This window comes from Thunnus thynnus, chromosome 23, assembly GCF_963924715.1.
Source record: "Thunnus thynnus chromosome 23, fThuThy2.1, whole genome shotgun sequence".
Taxonomy (NCBI): domain Eukaryota; kingdom Metazoa; phylum Chordata; class Actinopteri; order Scombriformes; family Scombridae; genus Thunnus; species Thunnus thynnus.
The window spans coordinates 18,647,400-18,661,598 of record NC_089539.1 but is presented as its reverse complement, the minus strand read 5'-3'; the positions used below and the strand labels follow the sequence as shown (position 1 = coordinate 18,661,598).

At 40.4% G+C, this 14,199-nt stretch overlaps 1 protein-coding gene across 2 annotated transcripts in view; it reads right to left on the bottom strand.

Moving 5' to 3' along the window:
• chrm2a (cholinergic receptor, muscarinic 2a) overlaps positions 1-12,621 on the bottom strand; it is a 78,503-nt gene extending 65,882 nt beyond the window's left edge. The window contains exon 1 of one of the 2 annotated variants that reach the window (XM_067581634.1): positions 12,469-12,621. The gene's annotated coding sequence lies outside the window, so the exon portion shown is untranslated. Of the gene's footprint in view, positions 1-10,687; positions 10,812-12,468 lie in introns of those variants that run through there. The other variant, XM_067581636.1, reaches the window with a different exon arrangement.
• Positions 12,622-14,199: the final 1,578 nt, after the last annotated feature.

Genomic DNA, 14,199 nt, shown 5'->3' with positions numbered 1-14,199 from the left:
ACAGACACGTGGACAGTGGACGTGTTTTCCGAGGAAGAGCTATGCGACGTGTCTATCTGTTGAGTAGTGCGAGTTGTCATAGCCAATCAGAATGTTGCTGAGTGTATAAAATCTTATCGCTGAAAGTAAAATCTTGCTCATCGCCGAAGACAGCTCCTCTAACTGTAGAAGGTTTTTGTGCCTACTTGCAAGGGTGAGAATAAAACTCAGAAAGACTCTTGTGAGTCTTTATTACAAAAGTGCTACCACAGCTCACACTATGCGGAGTCATCTGCAAACTGAGAACATTTCTGATCGAATAAGGTCTGTCAGAAGTAAAGTGTGAAAACTCAAAGAAAATGCTAGCAGTACAGAAAGTTATCTGCTACCGGTGCCTTGTTACAATAGATTGAGACCTAAGTCATCTCAACTTAGATTGTCATCATTTCCAATAAAATGAAAACTTATACATTTCTTGGTTCCTTTATACACACCTGGACCTTCTATGTTTAAGATTTGTACAGTGCAATGATTTTACTTTTAAATTACTTGAGATTTTGTTAAATATATTGTATATAATGCTCAAAAACACTGGACTAATAGTATCTTTGGCCTAATGTGAAATTAAATGTACATTTTTCATCCCTTAAGAGGAACTTTAGAGTAAATTTAATTCATGCATCTTGGCAAAGGCAACACAGTTACACTGCACTGAGCCTAGAGGCACCAAAGGCTTTAGTTTCTATGATTTTTTGGCCAAAGTTAAAAAATCTGTGACTAACTTAATTGGAGATAATAATGAACTTCAATTAACTTTTTTAACTTCAAACATCCAACACATGAGCGTTAGCTTTTAGCATAAAAGTGGTTTCATTACACAAAAAGCAAGAAGCTGAGCCACTTGGCACTCCTGTCCTGTCCTCTATGCTAACAGCTTCCAATTATCTGGTGACTGGGGAATGAGACCTCTCTGATTCAGCCATGTTGTGCAGTATTGATTGGACTGGAAAACTGTGTAAAATTGGAGAGGAGTGGGATGACCCTGTCTCTTGTACTCCTTTCCCGTTTGACAAACAAAGTAGAGACAGCTGTGGAAATGCACCTGCATAGCAATGCTCTCTGTTTGAGCTTTCAGATTGTCCACTTGAAAAGTGTGGTTTAAAACCACAGTGAGATGGTGGTTCAGTCTCTTCCATGTGATGTATTTCTGAGTGAAACAGAATACCCAGACAGGGTATAATTTTGAGGGGAATTTCATCAAATCCTTCAGGGATTTGATTTGGTCGCTCAAAAGCGAGCACGACTTTACAAACATGATGTTGATTTGAAGCTGTAGTGTAGGGAACTGTTAGCTTCCACCTGTATCTCCTGAACCTGGGTTGTTAGATTACAAGGAAAAGGAAGAGGGAGAAGTTAATAAATTAGCCCACAACTATGCTCTTTTGGGAACGTATACAAAGGTTTTGCCACACTATGACCTGTGCAGTTTTATATAATGGGAGTTAGCTTTTTGCAATAAATCATATTTGATTGGATTAATGTATGGGTGGATTTAATTTTGTCACAGGGACACATGGAAAGTAGGATGTATTTTTTACTGTGCCTTTAAGTTTTTGGTTGGACTGCAACAGCGGGGCCAGCCCTACACAACTCTGTCTGTCCGTGACTGACTGAATGAGTGATGAAGTTTCCCCATTGGCCGTCGCTCTTTCAAAATGAATCGGTGCAGACAGTTTTCTATTATGTCATCAGGGGGTGTTTAATAGCGCTTCCACTCATAGCCCTATTCACACGGGACTGGTATTACCTGGGGACCTCATGTGATTTAGAAATTATCTCCTCTACCCCCCACGTCTGTGTTTTGTGTGGCATGGGATAAGCAAAGTCTGTATTTTACTCAAATTTACTGACATTACTCCCCTGGATATGTGTGACAACATGACAGGCTGCAAACGTTTACAGTCTTGTCTCTAAATTATCTAAATACATAAAAAAAACTGTGATGGAAACAGAGGACAGAGCGACACAGAGCGCTTCCTGCTCTCAGCTCTGATGTTAAATGCAGGGAAGTTGGCTAAACTCCTGTTTAAACAGACATGTACCAGCGTCTCTGCCGTCTCCTCCACTACCGCCCAGCAGCTGGCAGGAGAGATGCTTTGCAGTGTGTTTGGCTTTCATAACTGAACTAAATACCAGGACGCAAACTTTTTATTTCTTTTGACATTTTCACATCACAAATGATGAACAACAGCATTGAGTCTTGCAGTAAAACATGAGACTCATGTAGGCTGTTGTATCAGTTTAGTGTAAGTGTGCTTGCTTTAACTGCAGTAACTGGGCAGATATGAGCTTCTTGAATTTGTAATGTAACAAATTGGCCACAATTTTGCACACCCATACGCAATCCAGCCATATACTAGGTTTTGACCTAGTCTGGTTTCATATTATCAGACATATCTTCTCTCCACTATGACTGCTTTGTTTGTGAGAGGGCTGTCAGAAAGGGCCATCAGAGAGTGTGAACATAGGGGCGGGGGGAGAGAGGGGGGCTCACACACAGTGAAGCTATCCCACAGTCTGTTTGTGCTCCACTGACACAGTGTAGTCTCTGGACTCTGTCGGCAGTCCTGTTCCTGTCAAGTCAAATAACAGCATTTCAGACGGGCTCTTTGCTCTGACACGGCAAGTGAGCTCAACAGGAGGGTAGAGAGGTTCAAAAAGTGTTTGGGATCTCTGAGAAATGGACAGAACTTGACCATGTCCCTGCTGCAGAATGCAAAGAAGAAGCCCAACAAGTTCCACAACACACATACACATACGAGCTTGGATAACTTAGAAGTGCCCACTTTCCCTCTTTTTGGCATTTCTTCCAAATGTCAAATCATTCACCTGGAACAAGTTACACAGACCTTGAGGGATCTTATTTGAGAATGTCAAACCAAACCATGAATCTGTACAAAGCTTTGGATAAAGTACAATGTCCACTGACTTCTCATAGTAAAGCCTGAGGGAAGGAAATGAGACATCCAGGTCTCAGACGACTCGGTCACGCTGCACTTATCAAGTGTACATGTAATCTCGGGCTATGTTTTGACTCTTAAATAACCCGGTCATGTTTATCCTGTGGAAGTATCTCATGACTGTGTTTCCTGTGCAACTTGGAATAATACTGTATGTCTGCACACTCCAGTGATTTCCTCTGCCGTCCCCTAAGGCACTGCAAAAACAGGACACTTGTCTCTTTTCTGAGGGGAAAAAAAAGACAGATATCCACCAAATGCCATCAAACCAGACAGTGGTATTTACTACCAATATCTGGACTTTGTCTCACGTTTACTTTTAAAAATGACAGCGTAGACAGAGTCAATAAATTAAACTGGCTGACCACATAAAAGGAAACTACAGTTTACAATGTCTCGGGATATTAAAAGAAACACAGGATGAACCCGGTTTTACCTGAGGCTATAAACAGGTCTTTACTTGTAAAAGCGTAGGAATAAACCCGAGAGCTGTCAATGAATCCAATAACAATAGCAGACAATGATTGTCACTGGACCTAATAATATCGGCTCAGGATGGGATGCACGACAGCCACCGGCCTTCCACCGGCTTTCTATTTCAGCTGGTCCTGCAGTGTCTCTTCAGGCATGGAATGAAGATTGTTTACCTTTTGATTTGATCCACAATATCTAGGGTCAGGACCCGTGTTTATCTGCTGAGTCTGTACACAGTATTGAGCTCCGTGTCAAGTCGTCCATCTGTGTGGCAGCTTTAATTGAGCTTTGATTTCACACATGATGTTTTTCTCGCTGGGAATGTGAAGAGGATAATTGTTTCATACAGTTCTGGACAATTCGTAGACTACCTGTACATATTTTCCTGTAATTGTCACTCGTGTGTAAAAAAGAAATCTGAACCTTAGAAAAACCTCTTCAGCTATTTCAGATTTTTTTTTCCTGAATTACTGATAATCAGAACTGTGGCAAAGTAGAAAGTCAGAGTTCTTGTGATTTTAAATGGACTTCTTTTTATTGGGGTGGAATGTAATTTGTTAATCCTGTCAATGCCCCCGTGGAGAGAAATCTGTCATTGTGACATAAACGGAGGGTGAATCTGGCCTTTCATTTTTTTGTTGGTCACAGAGGAGCAAATGTCTCAAATTCTTATGAAAGCCTGGGGACACATTTTGCTAACAAAGAATAATGATTAAGATTGTACATAAAGCAATGAAGCAAAGTTTCATCTTCTTTATGAGCACCTCTGACCTGATAGATGAATGGGATTCAGAATACACAGAAACTTTTCAGGTACATTTGCAAAATGTGAGTCGATGATAATCAAGTGCAGCCTTGAACTGAGAGAATGTATTTCTAAAAGGGATATTATACAACTGATTTTCTTTTGCAGCAACGATTATATCTACGGTCTTCAGGTCGTGGAATGCAGATGTTAATGTTGAATGATGTGATCTCCAATCTAATTCCAATTTGATATAAACAACCTCTACAACAAGGTTTCAAGTAAGCCTCTTTATATGGAAGATTACACAATAAAAATGACTTCATCACTGAAAAAGATCAAGGGTTTACAGCCTTGCTAGCGGCTCTGTGAGGGTGCTTTGAGCAAAATGATAACTTGCTGGTGTTTAGCAAGTATAATGCCATCTCAGTTTAGCATGCTAGCATGCAACATTTACTAAGTAGCACTAAACATGAAGTACGGCTGAGTTACCCAAGTATTTAAGCAAAGTGTTGGACAAATTAAAATTTTGACTTGATGACGTCTACAGAAAAAGTGAAGGGATCATCAAAGTTATAACCGTTCATCTTAAGAGGGACATTAAGGTCTGTACTAAATTTAATGGCAATCCATCCTACACTTGTCGAGACATGTTACTAAAAACCAAGAAAGTCAACCTAATGGTGGCGTTAGAGGTAAAGTCAGCGGATCACCAATGTCATTATGATTCATCCTCTGGAGAACATGAATGTCTGCACAAAATTTCATGACAATCTATCTAATAGGTGTTGAGATATTTCAGTTTATACCACAGTGGTGAACTGAATGACCGTCATAAACTGCATCCAGGCACAACAACAGAATGACAATGATAAGAGGGCAGTGATTCATTACATGTCAAGTACATGGTGTCACCAATTGACAATCATTCCTTCTTTATCAGCTTCAGGCAGGTCTGTAATTAGGACAGCAATAACTTCAGGAGTACAGTTGGACTTTTTGCTAGCAGCTCGTTGATTTGCAATTAAAAGCGGATGGATTAAGGCTCAGCTACTTCTGATGCATCACACATACTGTAGTGTAATCTGTTGTAAATCTACACAGCTCTCAATGGGTTATTCAAGGTCATGCATGTTAGGACATTTTCTGCTTTCTTTTTAAACATGTTCAGCTCTCCCTCGCGGTCCTGTATGTCTGTCTAAATGATTTTATCCGCTTTTGTGTTTGCAGTGGCTTTTTGCTTCCCGAACAAGCAAAACCTCCTTCCTGTCAAAAACCTCCAGAAAAAGAAAAAGGAAGTCTTGGACTCTGAAAGCTTGGATTTCGTCCCCTGAAATAAAAAGCGCTCTTCCTGTTGGCTAATTGCTTGTTAGGGCTCCTGGCCCATGAGAAGAAAAAGTCACACAGGGCTACTTCAAAAACACCCACACAAGCAGCATCTGCAGCGGCACAGTGTGATATTAAGGTGCCCTGTCATGTTGGTGCCGTACACAAGAACTTGTGACACTAGCCCAAACTGTCCCCCTGCTGCTCAAGTTGCAGCACAAAAATTAGAGAGCAAAAGTTTTCATCCTATGAATTCACACCACCAAACTCTGGTGATGAAATGTTTGCTTTTCTTTGGATTCACACACACGTCTGTGTGTGAATGTGTACGCTAGAGGTTAGAGCTCAACTCTGCCTTTTTTTAGGTCTCGTGTCTTACAATCTCCCATCGTAAAGGAATTAGGCCTGCCGGCAATTATAATAACCCCTTCCTGCCAAGGTCCAATGAGAGCAGACAGGCGCACTGAATGTTTTATGGAGCCAATGATAACGGCAGAGCCAGAGCTTGAAGTAGCGGGCTGAAATTATCTAGTATTGAGGCTTAGAGTAATTAAGAGCAGGGAATGGAGGCCGACATTATTGCTGGATGAGCGGCAAGACTGAAGAACACCTGAGGCTTTTTGGAAGCAGAGCACATTCAAAAGGATCTCCTGAGATTTTTCAGGTTGTACTACAATTTCTGCTGCCGCAACTGAACTGCTGTTCAGATTCTCACCATGACTGATGTGTTGATCTGTTGTATGCTGGCATGAAATGACAGACAAACAACGCTGAGGTGAAAGAAGTATCCTGCATTGTGAAGTTGCGCTACCAAGGACAATTTGCAACCAGGCTGATTGAAAAGAAAATGTTCTGTAACATGAATAATAAAGTGGATGAAGGAATAGAAGTGACTTTTTACATCCTGAATTTGTGTTCTTTGCTAATCAGCTCCTCTAAAATGTGAACAACTCTTAATTTCCTTATTCTGATTGCAATTCAGTATCACCATGGTGCCCTGTTTTGATTAAGGCCACTTTGACATGTATGCTGCTGTGAGTCATGTCTAGGTCTACAGTTTGCTGTTTAGTAAATAGTTAAGAGTATATTCAGTTAATTCTTTTACAAGACCAATCTATAATTAATTCATGTGCAATAAAGCAATTATAGATTGGTCTAAACATGTATGGTAAATACAAGGTATGCAACTATCATGGCCCAACATACTGTAAATATACATAAATGCACACAAAAATATGACAATACTGCATCTTGGAGCTAAAAAACAGACTGCAGTTTTAACTAAATGTGATCAGTTACGTCCCAAATGGTACTAATTGTTTTCATACTTAAGTAACAGAGACTGACTGCCATGTATTAACACGTGTTAACAAGCTTAGTATTTAAAAAAAATGTACTACATACCTACTCCAGAAATCTAATCTGTTTGTGTGAAGATGTTGTTTAAAACCAACTGAGGTGGAACATTTAGCAGCTACAGAGCCAGATATTTCCCTCGGGAGCTGATGGAGACCAAACCAGAGCAAAAAAGAGAGTGAATATCAGGCTTTTGTTCATCAGTTGGACACAAACATGACTCCAAGTGAATGCTAATGTTGCTCCGCATTTGCCAGATGTGTAAATAAGCATCTGTTTGCCAACAAGTTTAACATATAGACTTAAAAGGTGATAATGGGTCATTGCCGTGTTTACAGCTTGTTTCCACTGCCCCCAAGTGGCAGCAAAAATCAATTAACGCAGGTTTAAAATAACGTGAGTGTATTGAACCGTGAGCCCTGTAGGTGCTGAACCACGAGTGAGTGTATCATCACATTGCTACTACCGCCTTAGTTGGACTGAAAATATGTTCTTCCCACTCTGTGTTACTTGAGCTTTTGATCCTGAGAGTGTCAGTAAATCATAACTGAACACTGGAGCTGTAATGTCTGCAAACACCGGAATGAAACACATTTCTTTCATGTCTCATACATGTCAAAATCTTCAAACGTGCATTGTGCATATCAGCATTCAGGTTGATATGTGCTTCCACACAGACTACATACTTCAGGGAGCTGATTTCATAGAATGGATTTTATGAGCAATTACAGGGTCACTGAATCCATTTGTATGTTGATGAAATATGCTGACACAATGCTGTAAGTAGTGCTTAGTCCATTGATTCTGAGTCTTTTGTTACAAATGCAATTACACTGGTTTGTTTCGTCTAACTCTCTCTGTCTGCTAGATAATGACCTTAAGGAGGAATCTCCCTCCTCCCATCCTTTCCAATCAATGCCACTCCGTGTGGTGGTTTAGTGGCACTTCATATTGTAAAGCTCTGTAATCACTCAGCATCTGATAAGGAGCACAGCCACAGGGTACACCAGCCATTTGTCCCACTAGCTGAGGATACAGCATGAGCATGTGGAAATCTGCATGCAGATACAATATACTACATAGACAGTTACGCTTTTAAAACCAAAGTCAAATATATCCATTTCCAGTCTTTTCATTGACACAGCCGTCATCCACACACACTAATACACTGCATGCTCGCTGTTATGTAAAACCCCTTCATAGAATCTCTTTTCATCACGTCCACAAAATTTCCACACATTAGCGGAGCCATTCTTCTGTTTTTTTTTGCTAAATTAGACCTTTCTCCAGCACCCAGCCGACGTTGCATGGACTACACGGCTCATCCGCACAGAGCAAAAATAACATTTTAATTGCGTAAAAATAAAATAAATAAGTGTGTAATGATAGAAAAAGAAAGCGATTAGAGCAGGAGCTCAGTGCAAATAGAGGAGCCTACTGCGGTTGAAAGCGTGATAATTAGACATTCCTTTCTGTCTGTGCCAGCTACACAGATTCACTAATGTGCACTGTGCAGCCGCTCTACAACCAAGAAGCTTATGTCCATGGAATGAGACACCCCACTGGCTAAATTTAACTTTTTACAAAAGCAACCTCGCCTCTAACACTGTTTCCACTGCTGCCAACAACAGATTTAGCAATATGTGTGCAATGTGCATTCATGGCAGGTAGGAGCTTTGGCATGAGTCTCCTCCTTCAGTCTCTCTTTCCGTCTATGTGAGTGTGACCAAAAAGGAGTAATTTATCTTGTTTTGTGTGTGTGTGCATATATATTAAGTTATTATAAAGCACAGTTATGTTGTACATTCTCAAAAAGAAAGAAAACAGAAAACACTCAATGAGAATCATACCTGTCCATGTCTTGTTTAACCACAGGGGGCAATAAACATCACTCTGCATTAACCAACATGCCAATAGGCAATATTCATGCATAATGACTGGCTATTGGCCAAGCATGATGTAGGAATCAATGCATGTCATCATTTGCTATCATAATCAAGCACATTGACACATCTGGTGAAAATTATGCACACTCTATATAATATATGCATCTCTAATGTAATATCAATAGAGACGGGGAAGGACATTTAAAAAAGACGGAGCCGTCTGACCTTGGTAAACCCCAGCGGGCCGGCAGAAAATTAAAGAACCCATCAAGTAACTGTTCAGTCATGGTGCATCCAAACCTCATCCATCAACATCATGATGCCAAACAGGATGAACAGTGGAAATGGACAGCAACAAGTCTGAGAAACTTCTGCGAGCTTTGAAAAGAGCGGTGACACAACACATCAGTAGGACGGGTGGATCATCAAATTGTAATAGAAAATGTAGTGATTTGGTGAAGAGCCTAATAGTATCCAGCGTTATTCGTTTAAAATCTTAAATATTTTCAGTGGAAGTTAAAAGTTGTTAAAGTGCGTTCACAACTGTGCCACAGTTCTTATAACACTAATAAAAGTAAGTACGGGTATCAGTGCAGAGATATGTTTTGGCAGTTATAACATGATTATATTAAAAGAAATTGTATAAATTGTGCATGATAATCACATTTTACAATTAAAATATAATTATAATGTTTGCATGTAGATACTTGCCAAATGGTCTGCTGACCATTATTTATATTGTTGCTGGCTATTTGAAGGTAATATTTAATAGTTCTGCTATTGCTATAACTATTGCTGTGAGGTTTAAGAGGTTTTGTGATTTATGTAACCTAAAAGGTTTTTGTTTTTTTTTCTCGCCTTGCAAAATGTGTTTTCAATGGAAACATAATAAGCTGTCAAATATCTAGATCTTTATCTGCAGGTAAACAAATAGCCCCTCTGTAATGCCTTTGTTCAAGTCTTCTAGCAGATGACATTCAGTCATGATAAAAATTCACAAAAACAATTTCAGAAAAGCACAGAAATATTATATATTCTTTCTTTCTTGTTATTTCTCAGTTGTCAAGTACAGACGCTGTAATTGGTTTCATGTGGTTACCTTTTGATACCAAGTTTTGATCAAAAATTTTCGCCAGATGGATGAACACCACTCTGCTAAAAAATCTGGACTTGTAAGTATTCACTTGTTCCTCCTGCAGTGCTATTTCAAACACAACAATGTCAGGATGAAGTGATGGAAACTCTATAATGGATTCCAAACTGTAGCAAAATGCAAATCCTCTCTTCTTTTTGGCAAGACACCAAATGAAATTCCTAATTGGAGATCTGCACAAAATGTGCAAGAACAAAAACCGAGCATCGACCTACACACGCGGGAGCAGACCACGACAATAACCGATACTAAGGCGACATCTGTCCCTTTTGTTTACCTGCCATCTCTTCAAACAAAACCAATTACAGCCTGCGACTTAATCAAGGTCAAGCCACAGCACTCATTCACACACTGCATGAGACAATGTCAAATGACTATAAGTCCCTGCACAGAGGTTAGTGCTACAGGTGAACTGTATCTGCAGCATTATTTTACTACTCTGCTCCAAATTTCCACTTAGCAGTACTAGTCCAGCATCTATTTATCACAAACCAAATTCACTCTGTCTTATCTTTAAAGTCCTCAAATTCTTCTCTTTGTTTTAGAGCAAAAATAACCGTAATAACCTTTTTTTCAGTTGTAAAGCAGCTCCCGTGCCTCGGAGAAACGCGAGTAATCTGATTTCCCTCTCAGGTGACAAGTGATGAAACACTTTTTCAGCAGTTTTACCATCTCGAAGCCCTTATGCGGACTCTCACTCTCGTATTAATGTCAGAGTGAAGTTGAATGATCAAAAACTAGAACATACCTCCGTCCGTCCTAAGTAGACCTCGTCCCACTGCACTGATTTATCCAGCCAAATGACAAGAAGAGTATCTGCGTTACTTGGCTTCCCTGCTCATTCATACGCACAGGAAGCGACTCAACTGTCTCTGAAGGGGAGAATAAGCAGCCATAATGCAATAAATCACAGCTTTACCTTTTGATTATCGAGCACCGAGTCTTCCAGTGGATTTATAGGCAACGTGCTCATTGCACGTCACACAAAGCATGATTTGGTTTTGCTCTGCGTGTGAGATTCACTCTGTGCGTAAGACATTTCAGCTTTAAGACCCACAATCACACAATCCGACACAAACCTGCCCTCTCAAGTCTGTTCTCTTTCTTGCACTGCGCTTTTACGCACATAAGACTTGTGGCTACGAAGCCAAATCGCCTCTCATTCTTTGAGAGATTAGTAGATCTCAGCGCATATGTAATCTTATCACTTTATATTGCATTGTTTCTTTTAGCCACTTGAAAACACAGGGATCACGTTGGTGCCATATAAACATGCATTTCAGCATTATTTTTGTGACGATCAAGCACACTGAAATCAAGAATGGCTGATCGAATTGAGGAGACAAGAGAGTAAAGTGCTTCTGGGCAAACAGACTCGCACTAATCTGCATCTCTGCTACGTGTGCACGATTAGACAACAGGGGTTTAAGTGTAAAGAAAATGTCTAAAGAGAAAATTTGATTATGTAGCGATTTGTTTGGTTGTACTTATGATATAGACGTAGAGAAATCAAAACCAGCTGCCATATGACGCTTTTATCCAAAGCGCAGAAGAGTGCCAACGGCACACGAGCTACGGTTGATCCGTTTGTCAGTGATTTTGAAAAATAATCACAAATAAACCACAGTCGCTTAAAGGGGAAAAAAACAGAGAAAATCCTGAGAAGGAAAGGTTGTTTATTGCAGCGGATATTTGATGAGACAGCGCGCAATATGCGGAGTGGTTGGATGTACTCGGTTGATAAAAAAAATAAAGCTGGTGATGTCATTAAACGATACTACGTGATTATTTGATGAGACTATTTCAGATTTGGAGTATCATACTGTTATTTGAAATAAACGTACAGAACCACTCGTTAAGTTCTGCTCTGTTCGCTCAGTCTACGATGCGCCATTTGGCACAGGTAGCTGTGGACCAAGCGTAAAACATTTCATTCTCCTTCTGCTCATCATGCAAATCTCCCACAGCGGTAGATATTGGCTGGCCCGCTTGTGTGCGATATTTCAGCAGCGTACATGAGATCAAATCTTTTATACCAACCAACCTTTTTTTCTGTTGAGTTAAATCTCCCTGAAGATAAAGTTACACACTTTTTCTCTCACTGGTTGACGAAAAACTACTTATAAATGTTTGAAATTCTAAAGAAACCTCACTCAGAATAGTGCAGTCATAACTGATTTTTCCATATGTTTGCTTTTTACGCGCTGCAGGATTATGATTACAGGTCTCGACGTGGTTGTGCGAGCAACTCCGTGGATATAGAGAAGACAGTCCCGCATCTTAGAGGTCTCAGGTTCGATCCCTGACAACAACCAGTATCTCCTCTCGAAGTCCTCTTACGCAAGACAGCTTAATGAACCCTGCTGCCCGTTTTCTCAGTCACTGTGTGGACAAGTGCTCTTTCTTTTGATAAGAGAGCATCAGGTAAACCTGCTGAGAAATGTCGACTCCTTTGGTTTATCAAAGAAAGCACAGCCTGCAGTTCATAAAGCAAAAAAAAAAAAAAAGAGTATTCAGGTATCAGCTTACCTGCTTTCATGCTGTCATGCTGGTGGCGTCTTTTGGTCCGCTTCATCGCACCGTGGCTGCATGTCTGAGGACATGCTTCTGGAGACAGGCATTGGAGACGAAAAGCGCCTCGGCTGCACAGGAGAAAGTGGGGAGGTGGGGGGGGGGGGGGGAGTGTATGTGTGTGTGTGTGTGTGTGTGTGTGTGTGTGTGTGTGTGTGTGTGTGTAAGAGAGGAAGAGGAAGAGAGAGAGAGGAGCTATAAGAAGTAGGCTGGCATTTCCTTTGACAATAATGACAGTCGTTATTTGCCTTTTTAGATTCGGGAAAACCAGCCTGAGCGTTTACAAGTGCAGCAACACTTGATTTAAAATACAAAACCGCCCAAAGTCTGAAATTCCTTTATTCGTCAATACACCAATTAAACCTCACGAAGCAGAACCAGACATATAATTTATTTCCAAAGGAAACCATCGCTTATTAGGAGAGGTCTCAAGGCAGTGCATTTTTTTCATGCTACTCAATACCGATTTTATTTTATTTTTTTAACTTGCTGGAAGAAGAACAATAATTTGCATGTGGATCCGGATGAATCGGGGTGATAATACAGCTTCCATTCAGAAAAAAAATGCAGGAATCACCGGAGCTTTACGCACACTTTCTGGTTTCAGCACCGAGGAGAGCGCACATTTTAAGAGGGGGTGAGGGGGGAGCTTAGGGGACGCACAACGTACGCCCGTTGTTTGAGCATTTTACCTCCTGCAAGATCGGATTTAATGGCCAACATATCAGTGTGCATTTTAAAGAAAACATCACTCTCAGTGTAGCGCGATCCTCTCCTGTTATCCAAAAGTACACTGCAAAAACAACAAAATGTCATTTCCTGTAAGATTCACTCTCAAAATCCGGAAAAAAAGTCAGAATAAATCACCAAGCAGTTACACATAATTCAATACATTCTAAATAAAAACGCTTAAAAGTAGACAACAGACGATCTTTGCGTATCTTCTTACATTATCTATGCTTTGTTACTATTGTACGTGTCTCCACAGGGAGCCTGTTGAATATCTGAACACATGGCCAAGACCTGCTCTTCGTCACGTTGTGTACATTGTATGGCCCGAACACGCTCTCCCTCTCCTCTCTCTGAAGACAGCTCCTAAAGCCGAATGAGTCGTTTTATCATAACTGACTGGCCCTTATTGAGATTTACCCGCTTAACACTTGTTTGAAAGGAGAATTCCTGTCTGATTTATTACAACATTGCATTTGAAAATCGGGCTGCTGGTATTAAAGGCTTAGTGGGATTTGACATTATTTAGTATTCCTTTTTTTTTTTTTTTTTTTTTTTTTTTTTAAAACCTGCCACACAGCCAAGATTGTTAGGGGAAATAAATAGAAGATGGGAATGTTTTACTGACATCTACTGGGGGAAGTAGTCTCAAAAGTCTCTCTCTCTCTCTCTCTCTGTATGTGTGTGTGTGTGTGTGTGTGTGTGTTTGAGAGAGAGAGAGAGAGAGAGAGCCTCTTAACAGGTCAGCTGTCTGGAGGCAAAGTTGAAGCCAGTTTCATACGCCTAAAACAATCAGCCCTCTTCCTCCAGGTCTACTCAGCATACTGATGGACAGGTAACACCAACTTTATTTTAATGAATATGCTCATTTGCTCCCATAAGAAGGGGGGAAAAAAATCATTGCAGTTTCTCTTTCCTCGACTTCAAAATGCTATCACTCCAGATTTCATCACCGTTAGA